The sequence below is a fragment of the Chiloscyllium plagiosum genome, unplaced genomic scaffold, assembly GCF_037043375.1.
Source record: "Chiloscyllium plagiosum isolate Xiang-an unplaced genomic scaffold, Cpla_swu_hap1 HiC_scaffold_6, whole genome shotgun sequence".
Taxonomy (NCBI): domain Eukaryota; kingdom Metazoa; phylum Chordata; class Chondrichthyes; order Orectolobiformes; family Hemiscylliidae; genus Chiloscyllium; species Chiloscyllium plagiosum.
The window spans coordinates 35,653,208-35,665,291 of record NW_028270144.1 but is presented as its reverse complement, the minus strand read 5'-3'; the positions used below and the strand labels follow the sequence as shown (position 1 = coordinate 35,665,291).

The 12,084-nt window shown below is 41.5% G+C and overlaps 1 long non-coding RNA gene across 1 annotated transcript in view; it reads left to right on the top strand.

Moving 5' to 3' along the window:
• Positions 1–10,866, top strand: part of LOC148149745 (uncharacterized) — a 77,850-nt gene extending 66,984 nt beyond the window's left edge. Inside the window, exons 3-4 of the long non-coding RNA XR_015757346.1 lie at positions 77–157; positions 10,812–10,866. This is a non-coding gene — a long non-coding RNA (uncharacterized LOC148149745). The remainder of the gene's footprint in view (positions 1–76; positions 158–10,811) is intronic.
• Positions 10,867–12,084: the final 1,218 nt, after the last annotated feature.

The window sequence follows — 12,084 nt, the reverse complement described above, 5'->3', positions numbered from 1 at the left end:
ACATCTTTGTATTTTGTTTGTATAAATGTCAAGATATGTGTTAAAGAAGTAATTTTCTGATTGTTGTGAATTATAGGAGGATCTTCTTCAACAGGTACATCTAGCAGAATAGGAGGAATGAGAAGAAATGTACTGACAATAGAAAAGATTAAAAGATGTAAGTGCTTGACGACATAGTGGAGACATGCAACTGATGTTCTCTTTAAGGCCAAGAAGATGTTAAAGCATTATGTGGATGTAAATGTACAGTAATGAGATAGTAATATGTTTGGTAACATGACAGTCTGTCCATAGTGTACTTATCTAGAGTGGTGCTGGAAAAGCACAGCAGGTTAGGCAGCATCCGAGGAGCAGAAAAATCCACATTTCGACCAAAAGCCCTTCAGCATCTGCAGCCCTCACTTTTGCCTACTTATCAAAGGTATAGGTCTTGCAATTGTGTAAATAAAGGAGTTTTGAAGAACCTAATGGAGTCAGACCTTAGTTCTACAGTGTCTACAAAGTACCCAAAGTGATATCCAAACATACGTTGGACAATCCACAAAACATTGTAGCATTGAAGGTGGCAGGACAGGTGGAAAGAGTAGTAAATAAAGCATAGAGTATTCTCAGCTTTACTAATAGGTGCATAGAGTGCTAGAACAAGGAGGTAATATTGAACTTGTGGAAGATATCAGCTGGGCTGTTGTGTACAGTTATGACTACCACATATAGGAAAGTTGTGATTGCATTGGACAGAGTGCAGATGCAATTTATTCAAATAGTTCCAGATCTGAGAAACTTCAGTTATAAGAATAGTTTTCAGAAGTTATGACTGTTTTCCTCAGAGAGAAGAAATGTGAGAAGAGATCTGATTAAGGGTTTTCAAAATCATGAGTGTCATGCATGGCTGGGACAGGGTAGATATTGTGAAGCAATTTCCACTTGTAAAAGAACAAGAATTAAAAAGTGTAGATTTGAAGTGATGTGCAAATGCAGCAAGGGTGGTGTAAGAATAAAAGTCCTTTCACACAGCAGGTTGTAGGGGTATAGAATGCACTGCCTGGAAGAGTAGGCAAGTTCATTTGAGGCATTCAAGCAGTCAATTTTTCTTTGAATCGTAATTGTATGGAGGGATATAGGGAAAAAGCAGGTGACTGGCACTAGATAATCGACCTGGTGAGGGCACAATGGACCTCTTTCTAAACGGTAATAATTTCTGTGATTCTGCAATGGTAACACATTTAATAGCACTAACCTAGCAAACTGGTGCCATTGTGAAAAAACTCAAGGGGAGCAATCTGTAGATAACCTTTCCAAGGGAAGAACCACAATATTTACTTCAATGAAAGGCATAGTGAGAACCGAGAGTGATGACAATTCATTGCTGGCTTTCCACAGCCATTTGAAAACCCCGTTTAATGACCACTATAAACACCGGAGGAAACATTAAAGAAGCGCTTCGCAGGAGGCTCCCAAGCACTGATGATGTCGCCTAGCCAGGGGACGAAACGTTTGCAACAAAAACTTCCAGCTCGGCGAACAGAACCACAACAACGAGCACCCGAGCTACAAATCTTCGCACAAACTTTGAATGATACTGAAAGATTTGAGCATTGGTTGTTGAGGGCAAAGCTATTCCGCAGACATCAAATAGCTGAAGTTAGTTTTTTCCAGGTTAATATATTCTTGTGTTCAGTGGGCTGCATTGCTGAAAATGCCTTCAATGGACAGGAGGTAGAACAGATCCCTGCGGAGTATTCAGTACATACTTCAGCCCAAAACAGAATCCCAAGACTAAATTAGATTACTTTGCTTACTTACTTTTTTAGATTAGATTACTTACTTACAGTGTGGAAACAGGCCATTCGGCCCAACAAGTCCACACCGACCCGCCAAAATGTAACCCACCCAGACCCATTCCCCTACATTTACCCCTTCACCTCACACTACGGGCAATTTAGCATGGCCAATCCACCTAACCTGCACATTTTTGGACTGTGAGGAGAAACCGGGGCACCCAGAGGAAACCCACAGTTAGAGATCCCAAATAAGGCAGGAGAAATGATCAAATTCTTCCTTGCAACTGGTTCTAAGAGATAGGATTTATAATCATCTAGAAAGGAATAAGTTGATTATGGATAATCAACATGGTTTTGTGAAGGGTAGGTGGTGCCTTACAAACTTATTGAGTTATTTGAGAAAGTGACCAAATAAGTGGATGAGGGTAAAGCGATTGATGTAGTGTATATAGATTTCAGTAAGGCATTTGATAACATTTCCAACGATAGTCTATTGCACAAAATATGGAGTCATGGGATTGAGTGTGATTTAGCAGTTTTGATCAGAAATTGGCTAGCTGAAAGAAGACAGAGGGCGGTGGTTGATTGAAAATATTCATCCTGGAATGCAGTTACTAGTGGGGTACCGGAAGGATCTATTTTGGGTCCACTGCTGTTTGTCATTTTTATAAATGACGTGGATGAGGGCATAGAAGGATGGGTTAGTAAACTTGCAGGTGACACTGAGGTCGGTAGATTTGTGGATAGTGATGAAGGATGTTGTAGGTTACAGAGGGATATAGATAAGCTGTAGAGCTTGGCTGAGAGGTGGAAAATGGAGTTTAATGCGGAAAAGTGTGAGGTAATTCACTTTGGAAGGAATAACAGGAATGCAGAGTACTGGGCTAATTCTTGGTAGTGTCGATGAGCAGAGAGATCTCAGTGTCCAGATACATGAATCCTTGACAGTTACCACCCAGGTTGAAAAAAGTTGTTAAGAAGGCATACACTGTGTTAGCTTTTATTGGTAGAGGGATTGAGTTTGGGAACCATAAGGTCATGCTGCAGCTATACAAAACTCTGGTGTGGTCACACTTGGAGTATTGCATACAATTCTGGTCAGCGCATTATAGGAAGGATGTGGAAGCTTTGGAAAATGTTCAGAGGAGATATACTAGGATGTTGCCTGATATGGAGGGAAGAGCTGATGAGGAAAGGCTGATGGACTTGATGCTGTTTTCCTTCGTGAGAAGAAGGTTGAGAGGTGACTTAATTGATATGTATATAGATAATCAGAGGGTTAGATAGGGTGGACAGTGAAAGCCTTTTTCCTCGGATGGCGATGGCTAACACAAGGGGACATAGCTTTAGATTGAGGGATGAAAGATATACGATAGATGTCAGAAGTAGTTTCTTTACTCAGGGAATAGTCAGGGTGTGAAATGCACTGCCTGCAAGAGTAGTAGTCTTGTCAACTTTAAGGGCATTTAAATGGTCATTGAATAAACATTTGGATGAGAATGGATTTATGTACGTTAAATGGGCTTCAGATTGGTTTCACAGGCTGGCACAACATCAAGGGCCAAAGGGCCTGTACTGCGCTGTAATGTTCTATGTTCTATGTTCTATGGTATAGGTAAGCTAGTTTGTGTAAACATGAAGGGCGTATGCCCAAAACATTAATCCTCCTGCTCCTCAGTTGCTGTCTGACCAGCTGTGCTTTCCCAGCATCACACTGTTCGATTCTCATCTCCAGCATCTGTAGTCCTCACTTTCTCTTAAGTGAGAAAGTCCAGTTTATTTGGAACTGTATCATTATTAGGGTCCGCAAGTCTTTGAATCAGGTGATGCAGAATGCTCAAACACATGTATCAATATGCTGGACAGATCAAACGTAGGGAAAACATTGAGTGATAATCCATTGCAATATTGAGGCGTCAGGTAAGTCTGTGTGTTGAGCAGGTCCAAATGCAGCACCTCAATGTTCAAAAGCCCCCCTAAATATAGGAAAGAAGAGGAAACCCTGCAACAGCTAATTTAAAGTTCTCATGTGTGGAGCTAAGAAGCATTATAGAAAGAAAAATTGCCCATCACAGGGTACACGGTGAAAAATAAGAACCTTCTAACATTTCAACAATTCCAAATATGTACACAAAGGGAAAACAAAAACAAGAGAATGTTTCTGAAAAGCAGAAACTCCAGGAAATTGGGAATAAGGAAAGAAACAAGAATGCAAATTTTCTAGAAGTAAAAGAATAAAAACAAAAAAAGTTGGTCCATTACTTTAAAGTCACTTTTTTTTTTCAAACCAGAGTTCAAACTTGATACAGGAGCCAGAATTACAAGTGTGAAAGTTGTAGGTATCCAGCCATTAAGAATTAAATTGCAAAACCCATGTAGCACAGATCCCCAGGTATAAAAGTCAGATAACACATAATAACAAGGGATGAGAGGTTAATATGACCCTCTATATAGAACATAGAACATAGAAAAATACAGCGCCGATCCAAGCCCACCTAACCTACACTAGCCCACTATCCTCCATATGCCTATCCAATGCCCGTTTAAATGCCCATAAAGACGGAGAGTCCACCACTGCTACTGGCAGGGCATTCCATGAACTCACGACTCGCTGAGTAAAGAATCTACCCCTAACATCTGTCCTATACCTACCACACCCTTAATTTAAAGCTATGCCCCCTCATAATAGCTGACTCCATACGTGGAAAAAGGTTCTCATGGCCAACCCTATCTAAACCCCTAATCATCTTGTACACCTCTATCATGTCACCTCTAAACCTTCTTCTCTCCAATGAAAACAGCACCAAGTGCCTCAGCCTTTCCTCATACGATCTTCCTACCATACCAGGCAACATCCTGGTAAACCTCCTCTGCACCCGTTCCAGTGCCTCTACATCCTTCCTATAGTATGGCGACCAAAACTGCACACAATACTCCAGATGCGGCCGCACCAGAGTCTTATACAACTGCAACATGACCTCAGGACTCCGGAAATCAATTCCTCTCCCAATAAAAGCCAGTACGCCATATGCCTTCTTCACCGCACTATTTACCTAGGTGGCAACTTTCAGAGATATGTGTACATGGACACCAAGATCCCTCTGCTCATCCACACTACCAAGTATCCGACCATTAGCCCAGTACCCCATCTTTTTGTTACTCTTACCAAAGTGAACCACCTCACACTTAGCTACATTGAACTCCATTTGCCACCTTTCTGCCCAGCTCTGCAGCTTATCTATATCCCGCTGTAACCTGACACATCCTTCCTCACTGTCAACAACTCCACCGACCTTCATATCATCCGCAAACTTGCTCACCCAACCTTCTAGCCCCTCCTCCAGGTCATTTATAAAAATGACAAACAGCAATGGTCCCAAAACAGATCCTTGCGGAACACCGCTAGTAACTGCACTCCAAGATGAACCTTTACCATCAACTACTACCCTCTGTCTTCTTCCAGCCAGCCAATTCCTACTCCAAACCTCCAACTCACCCTCAATGCCATACCTCCATATTTTTGCAGTAGCCTACCATGGGGAACCTTATCAAACGCCTTACTAAAATCCATATACACCACATCTACTGATTTACCCTTGTCTACCTCCTTAGTCACCTTCTCAAAGAATTCAATAAGGTTTGTGAGGCACAACCTGCCCTTCACAAAACCATGCTGACTATCCTTGATCACATTATTCCTATCCAGATGTTCATAAATCCTATCCCTTACAATTCTCTCTAAGACTTTGCCCACAACAGAAGTGAGACTCACTGGCCTATAGTTACTAGGGTTATCCCTACTCCCCTTCTTGAACAAGGGAACCACATTTGCTATCCTCCAGTCTTCTGGCACTATTCCTGTAGACAATGAGGACATAAAAATCAAGGCCAATGGCTCTGCAATCTCCTCCCTTGCTTCCCAGAGAATCCTAGGATAAATGCCATCAGGCCCAGGGGACTTATCTATTTTCATCCTTTCCAGAATTTCCAACACCTCTTCCCTACATACCTCAAAGCCATCCATTCTAATTAATTGTGACTCAGTATTCACATTGGCAACAATGTCTTGTTCCTGAGTGAATACTGATGAAAAGTATTCATTCAGTGTCTCCCCAATCTCCTCAGCCTCCACACGCAACTTCCCACTACAATCCTTGACTGGACCTATTCCTACCCTAGTCATTCTATTATTCCTGACATACCTGTAGAAAGCCTTCGGGTTTTCCCTAATCCTACCAACTAAGGACTTTTCATGTCCCCTCCTTGCTGCTCTTAGCTCTCTCTTCAGATCCTTCCTGGCTACCTTATAACTCTCAATCGCCCCAATTGAACCTTCACGCCTCATCTTTACATAGGCCGCCCTCTTCCCTTTAACAAGGGATTCCAATTCCTTATTAAACCATGGCTCCCTCACACGACCCTTTTCTCCCTGCCTGACAGGTACATACTTATCAAGGACACTCAATAGTTGCTCCTTGAACAAGCTCCACATATCAATTGCACCCTTCCCTTGAAGCCTACTTTTCGAAGCCACACATCCTAAGTCGTGCCTCACCGCATCATAATTTCCCTGCCCCCATCTATAACTCTTGCCCTGCAGTGCACACTTATCCCTCTCCATCACTAGAGTAAAAGTCACCGAATTGTGGTCACTGTCCCCAAAGTGCTCACCTACCTCCAATTCTAACACCTGGCCTGGTTCGTTACCCAGAACCAAATCCAGTATGGCCTCACCTCTTGTTGGCCTGTCTACATATTGTGTCAGGAAACCCTCCTGCACACATTGGACAAAAACCGACCCATCTAACGAACTCGAGCTATAGCTTTCCCAGTCAATATCTGGAAAGTTAAAGTCCCCCATAACAACCACTCTATTACTTTCACTCTTCTCCTGAATCATCCTCGCAATCCTTTCTTCTACGTCTCTAGGACTATTAGGAGGCCTGTAGAAAACTCCTAACAGGGTGACCTCACCTTTCCTATTCCTAACCTCAGCCCAAACTACCTCAGATGGCGAGTCTTCATCCATCGTCCTTTCCACCGCTGTAATACTATCTTTGACAAGCAATGCCACACCTCCCCCTCTTTTACCCCCACCTCTGACCCTACTAAAATACTTAAACCCTGGAACCTGCAACAGCCCAATCCTGTCCCTGTTCTACCCATGTCTCCGTAATAGCCACAACATCGAAATCCCAGGTACCAACCCACGCTGCAAGTTCACCTACTTTATTTCATATACTTCTTGCATTGAAGTATACACACTTCAAGCAACTTTCCTGTTTACAGGTACCCTCCTTTGAGATTGATGCCATGTTCCTAACCTCCCTACACTCCAGGTCCTGCACCCTAAAGCTACAGTCTAGGTTCCCATGCCCCTGCAGAGTTAGTTTAAACCCCCCCCCCAAAGAGCACATATTTTCCAGAACCAAAGAATATTTTAATTAAGCAGAAGTGCACATCCACAACTGGGTTTTCTGAAGCAAGTAGGTAAAGTTGTACAGCTAGACAATGAACAGATTTCAGCTGAGATTTCTCACTTTTTGTTGAGAGCCGTGGCAAGCTCAGAAGTTAAGATATTGCATTCCTTCAAAATGCTAAGTCCATATGTCTATACGTTCCAAGAAAGATATCACACCCATTGCTGGACAAGGTTAGAAAGAAATGCAGCTGGATACATCATAGAGGTGTTATACCACACATCACTGAGTCAAACATGGCTTGTGACAGTTCCTAAGTTGAATGGTGAGCTCATGCTCTGTATGGACCTGGCACAACCAAATAAAGCAGTCAAGTAGGACATCAGCAGTACACTGTGTTCTGGGTAAATAAAAGAGTCTTGAAGAAATACACTGGGATCTGACCTGTGTCACTCAATGTTAGAAGGGAAACACTCCTAACGCATAGAGAAGCCTACACATTAACCAAATAAATATCCAAACATTATTCTAAATGAAACCAAACCATCAATCAATTCATTTCGAGCCCATTGAGTCAAATGGCCCCTATATCTACTAAGAAAGCAGAGGGAATAGACTGGAAAAGTGGGAGAGAATTGGTAAAGGTAAGACTAAAAAGAATTTGAAGCTCAGTTTATCAAGCATTGACTTAAGTTGAAAGGACATAAAGAAGATACAAGGTAAAAACAATGACTGCAGATGCTGGAAACCAGATTCTGGATTAGTGGTGCTGGAAGAGCACAGCAGTTCAGGCAGCATCCGAGGAACGTCGATTTTACTGCTCCTTGGATGCTACCTGAACTGCTATGCTCTTCCAGCACTACTTATCCAGAATAAAGAAGATACATTTCAACTACGATTAAGGGGCAATAGTCTCCAGGTCCTGTGAGTTTCAGGAAAAGTTTATTTTCATGTAAATTTCACCCAAGGAGTCCCTGAATATGGCATAATCTTAAACATCATGCTGATCCTAGATGCTTCAACAATTTAATAAGTTCAGTTTTTTTCCTTAGACAAAAGATGCAACACATTTTTCTCTTTTTGAAGACTAAAGAACCAATTGTATAGTCTCAGCACTTCTGGTTAGTTTTGCAAATCTACTGCATCCTTCAGAAAATAAAATACTTTGGACAGAATCCTAATAACACTTCATGATATTGTCAATAGTAAATGAAATGACACTTACATTCTATCTTTCTTAGTGCAGTGTTTGAAACTCATAAGACATATTGAATCAGGGTTATCTCAAACCAATTTTAATTCTGCATAATTTAATTCATTTGGCTCGAAAAATCACAAATCGGCATAAAGCACAAAATCTGTGAACATTTGCCTGACTATACACATAGCTCTAGGAGAAAGTGAGGACGGTTCTCCTGAAGAAGAGCTCATGCCCGAAACGTCGATTCTCCTGCTCCTTGGATGCTGCCTGACCTGCTGCGCTTTTTCAGCAACACATTTTCAGCTATACACATAGCTCCTCAAAATAGGGTGGTTGTTCTTATTTTTATCTGTAGCAAATTTAGGTATTATGAGACTGAACTAAACATTTCGGAATGTTGATATTTGGGTGACAATACAGAAATGACTATGCCGTCCATCCACCCAGCTTGTCAGAATGATATTACAATTAGAATCCCTACAGTGTGGAAACAGGACCTTTGGCCCAATAAGTCCATGCTAACCCTCCAAAGACTAACCCACCCAGACCTATTTCCCTATCCTGAATTTACCCTTGACTAATGCACCTAACCTACACATACCTGAACACTATGGGCAATTTGGTATTGACAATTCACCTAACCTGCACATCTTTGGATTGTGGGAGAAAACCATAGCAAACCCACACAGACACAGGGAGAATGTGCAAACTCTACACAGATAGTTGCCCGAGGCTGGAATTGAACCTGGGTCCCTGGTGCTGTGAGGCAGCAGTGCTAGCCACTGAGTCACTGTGCCACCCTTTGGGAAATGCATTAACCTTAATGAATTTGCAAATGAAATTTGTTTGCTGGTCATTAAGAAATATTCTGTGTGATCTCCATTTGTGACTGGTAACCTTGAATCACAGAATCATCCTTGAACCTTTAGAAGCAGTAGTGAAATCAATGCAAATATTTTTTAAAATTCTATCTTCTTAAAGGGCAAACATTCTGGAGCATAAGTTCTGTACATGTTTATCAAATTGAAAGTTTACATTTGATTATGAGAATTCTCTTTCCTTTGTTCTCTGAATTTTCTTTCTCACCTTACTTTGTTGAATCTTTTGGGAAATTATCATGTATTAACATTGCTAAACAATGGGATTGAACTACATTGTGGATGGACTCTTAGCAGGGGCTATGCCTCCTCCCAAACCTAGGGCTACAGCCATTTATTTGCAGTGCGCCTACCACTCCTATGGCAGAAATTAACTAATTCAGCACGGAGCAAAGCTTAAGTTTTGGATGACAATTCAACTTAGGGGTGGCATGGTGGCTCAGTGGTTAGCACTCCTGCCTCACAGCGCCAGGAACCCAGGTTTGATTCCAGCTCAGGCGACTGTCTGTGTGGAGTTTGCACATTCTCCCCGTGTCTGCGTGGGTTTGCTCTGGTTTCCTCTCACAATCCAACGATGTGCAGGCTGAGTGGATTGGCCGTTCTAAATTGCCCATAGTGTTACGTGCATTAGTCAGAGGGAAATGGGTCTGGGTTACTCTTTGAAGGATCGGTGTGGACTTGTTGGGCTGAAGGGCCTGTTTCTACACTGTAAGGAATCTAGTCTACTCAACAGATCAACAAGAACCATCATTCAGCACACCCTGATCTCTGCAAGCTAATGGCAGAACATGTATGGTCATCCATTTCTGTTGATACTGGCAGCCTGATTAGTTTTAAGAGCCATATCAAAAGCTGCTATACACTTGAAGAGATACACAAAAATTATAGAGTTTTGTTTGCGTTTCAAAATGAATGTGGAATATAGTTATTGACACAATATGTTTTTGGTTAAATTTGATCATTTTAAACAAAATTTAATAATATTGACTTTTTTTTAAAATCAAACGCCTGAAACTAAAATTGGAATCCTAAACTTTCTGAAGTCTGATGCTGAATATTACATATGAGCCAACACTGAGATATACACAAACCTTTATACAAAGAGTTGACACTGAGCTGAAACTCCTCTTCAGATATATAGAATTGAGAATCTATGATGCAGTATTCATACTAATTTGATTTGCCAACATTAAAGGGGACCCAATTCATTAATCTCCTTCAAAAACACTGCAAAATCCTCAGTATTGAACACAGACGATCAATAGTATGGCTTTAGTGAGTGGCTTTAGATTAATACTGAATATTAAAATCTGTTGGTCAATGAGCAGTGTCCAAACCATTCCCTAGCCCATACTTCTGGTCTCTAAACTTCCAACATTACTGCAGTGCAATTGACCTTTCTATATATAAAGTGAAACACACTGTCAATACTTTGATTGACAAAAATGAACTTGACACTTCAGGCATTTCATTAATTTATCAAGCTGAGACTCATCTGCAAAGTTAAATTGTACAATTTATTTGATTGCAGTGCTGCAGACAATGAGGATTCTGCAAAACTTTCATTGCAAACAAGCTGAGTGATTGGGGAATTGCTGGAGTACTGCATGAACAAACAAGGACAAATTAATGGGATTGACTAGTCAGGAAAGTAAGATCAATAATCAATCATAAAGCATCCCTGTCGGGCAAACTTGCCTCAAAGGTTAAGCGCTTGTCATGTAATTAATTTTGGCTGGATATTTCACATTTAGCTTTGATCAATAAAATGAACAAAACCTTCATTGTTCAATAAATGATTTTATAAACTTTGTGCTTAGTTCGGCCCTATATGCAGCAGAATAGAGTTAAATTCAAAGATATTATGATCTTTTCTTTGTATTAACATAAATTTTTAGATCAATCATCAAAAGCAGAACACAGTACATTGTAGCTGTTAATTACAGATACAATGGCTGGTCTGGAATACTGAGATCAAAGAACAATCCTAAAAATATTTGACATTTTAAAGACTAATATTGGAATTCGGTTCAGAGAGTAGAATTTAATGCCCTTCCCTCAGGGAGATTTGGTGTTGAAAGGGATATTTACTCAAATGGAAGTGTGTATGATGAGTGCCCCACCACCTTCCTGTAAGAGCCCCAACTCTGCCACAATTAAGTAAAAACAATGACTGCAGATGCTGGAAACCAGAGTCTGGATTAGAGAGGTGCTGGAAAAGCACAGCAGTTCAGGCAGCATCCGAGGAGCAGTAAAATCGATGTATCGGGCAAAAGCCCTTCATCGGGAATACAGGCAGGGAGCCTGAAGGGTGGAGACATAAGTGAGAGGAGGGTGGGTGGGGAGAAAGTAGCATAGTAGTAGCTCTACGCTACTTTCTCCCCACCCCCAACCTCCTCTCACTTATCTCTCCACCCTTCAGGCTGTCTGCCTGTATTCCTGATGAAGGGCTTTTGCCCAAAACGTCGATTATACTGCTCCTCGGATGCTGCCTGAACTGCTGTGCTTTTCCAGCACCACTCTAATCCAGACTCTGCCACAATTAAATCCCACTGAACTGCCTCAAGCAACTGAAGCTGATATTCTGTTGTTGGTGGGTAGGGGAATGCTCACCATGGGGCAAAACCAACAAACAAATCCTGTCAGGGCTATTTGCAGACTTCCAGAACAAGTCCCTTTTCAAAGGCAAACAGCACCTGATTGAAAAACTCTGGAAGGTCTTTGGGAGGGTGAGGAGAGGGGATAGCTTTAGGAGTCACTCCACTGTCCCTGTTAACAAGTCTCCACTCTTCTCTCTGCAATGA